Source organism: Tripterygium wilfordii, chromosome 10, assembly GCF_013401445.1.
Source record: "Tripterygium wilfordii isolate XIE 37 chromosome 10, ASM1340144v1, whole genome shotgun sequence".
Lineage (NCBI taxonomy): Eukaryota > Viridiplantae > Streptophyta > Magnoliopsida > Celastrales > Celastraceae > Tripterygium > Tripterygium wilfordii.
In genome coordinates this window covers 6,402,787-6,405,432 of record NC_052241.1, presented here as the reverse complement: position 1 = coordinate 6,405,432, position 2,646 = coordinate 6,402,787, and the positions used below count along the sequence as shown (strand labels likewise).

Here is a 2,646-nt window from a genome sequence, read left to right as displayed (position 1 = left end):
TATCAATCATATAGGCACAAAACTCACAAGGGTAATTATGCAAGTCTACATCAAGTCCAAATATGCTTCTTTCTCAATCAACATATCATGTTAACATCGGCCCATGAAAATTGTAATTCAAGCTCAATTCTCATGAAAATTCTATTTACTAACAAACTAATTTTAGACCTAAACAATTTATGTCTCATCATCGCATTGGAAGGAACTAAATAAATTTGTTCAAAATTTTTTTTTTCAAATTTTTTTTCAAAACAAGCTATTCTCACCCCCACACTTGAATTATGCAATGTCCTCAGTGCATGGAATAATGTGAAAAATAACACGAAGAAAAAGTAATGAGTTAGAGTGATACAACCTGACTGCGAAAACATTCGGGAAGTAATTCCCGCGTAGAATTCTGCACTGCACAGCTGTTGTAAAATCATCAATTTCTCCTTCATATGAGCTCGGATTCACGAACCGTAAAATTCTGCAGAAACTAGACGTCCGTATCTTTCTGTACATATATGGCTTGCATTCTGGTTCATCCTGAGTTGTCCCAGAAAATTGTTTCAATCCAGCGCTTTGGCACAACTTTTTCTTTCTGCAATTGATGCACAAATAGCAATTCAATTCAATGTGGGATGAGTGCTCTTCTATAATGAACTAAAATAATCTACAATAAAAAGGAACGAATTTACCGGGTGGGTTGCCTCCCACCAAGCGCTTTATTTAACGTCTAGGCAAGACGTAACTCTTCAAATAGTTAAATTAGTGAACTTGGAAGCCCACTTTCAATTCATTGGGTTGTAGCAATCGTCTTCCTCTAGCCATGCCCACATCAACACCTGATGCATAACTTCCGTCCTTCATAGTTGCATGAGCAATTGCATCCTCAAGAAGATCAGAATATCCCTTTTCTCTTTTACCGAAAACCACTTGTTGGAGGATATTAGCTTGCTGTGCTTTCACAATAGAGGGAAACAACTTGTTAGTGGATAAAGGAATGGACTCAAAGACGGGAGTATGCTTACCTCTCTCGTATGGCATGTCTCTAGGTAGATTCACAGACTCAACCTTAGTTGGATGTCCTTCTTTCTCCACAATGTAATCTTTAATGGTGAGCACTTTCTCCATTGATTTCTCACCTTGTGCTGCCATGAGCTTGAAGGTCACTGTCTCCTCGTTATTAGTCATTGTCAGGGTGCCTTCATACACATCAATTGTCATCCTTGCAGTCTTCATGAATGGTCGTCCCAAAATCAGTGGAAACTCTTCTCCATGACCTTGGCAATCTTGCATATCAAGCACTAGAAAGTCAGCTGGAAAAATCAATCCATGTACCTTAACCAAAACATCTTCTAGTACTCCCTTAGAATATCGAATAGATCGATCAGCCAATTGTATGCCCACAGAGGTCTTTTTGAGTGCACCTACATTCAAAGATTCAAAGACAGAAAGAGACATTAGATTAGTTGATGCACCCAAATCCAATAAAGCATGTTCAAAGTTTTTATTGGCTATGCAACAAGGTATAGTGAAACTCCCTGGATCCTTAAGCTTTGGCGGCAACTTCTTTTGTGATATGGCACTACACTCTTCAGTCAGTTGAACCACCTTATTCTCATCCAATTTCTTCTCTTCTTGCACAACAGAAGGTTCCACATCCGTCTTTGGGGTTGTCTTTTGCACTGATGAGGCTTCTTCTTTATTTCTCCTAAGACGCCCTGGAAACGGAATTGGGGGAACATAAGGTCTCACAGGTGGAGCAGGTTTATCGGGGTCAGGCAACCCATACATGATTGCACGACGCGACTGTTGAAGCGGCTGCTCTTGTGCTTGAACTTTCTGCTCTTCCAATTTTGTAGCAACTCGGCTTTGTTGCTCATCACAAAGTGTGATAGCCATGGCATGCTCCCTATTGTTCGGATTGATCTCAGTTTGGCTTGGAAACTTTCCAGCCTCCCTTTGACTCAATGCTTCAGCGATTTGACCCACTTGTGCCTCCAGTTTCTGATGGTTAATTGCCAACTGCCGCACCATGTCCTCCAATGTAGTGGTAGGTGGATTGGCTTGGTTTTGGGTATTCTTCCAAGAAAAGTTTGGATGTGCCCGAAAACCTGGATTATAGGAGTTAGAGTAGGGATCAAACCTTGGATTCCGATTGTAGGAGTTCATCATATTTGCTTGCTCTTGCACAAACTCTGGGAAATCCACTCCTTGAGGGCATGTAATGGTGGCATGGCCAGGAACATGACATATGGCACATAGCTCTTGTTGAATTGTACGCCCATTCATCGCTAGAAGCATGTCCAATTTACTAGCAATGGCGTCAACCTGCAATCTCGGTGCAAAAGTGTCAGAATTATTAAGTTCATAAACACCAGCTCGCTTACCTCTGACTTCCGAATGTTGCGTCTCAATAGCTAGTCTCTCAAATAAATTTTGACATTCTGTTGGGGTCATATTCCTAATCGATCCCCCTGCATAATTATTAACTGCAGCTTTGCTATAAACTGTCAGTGCCTTATAAAAGATGTGCATCAACACTAATAAAGGCAAGGCATGATGGGGACACTGAGTTAACAAGTTATTAAACCTCTCCCACGCCTCAGAAAACGACTCATCAAGTTGTTGTTCAAATTGCATGATCTTATCCCTAAGAGC

General features: G+C 40.9%; 1 non-coding gene across 1 annotated transcript; it reads left to right on the top strand.

The window, feature by feature from the left end:
• The first annotated feature begins 2,539 nt into the window (after window positions 1–2,539).
• Window positions 2,540–2,646, top strand: LOC120008301. The gene has a single exon (XR_005470427.1). It is a non-coding gene; the product is annotated as a small nucleolar RNA R71 (small nucleolar RNA).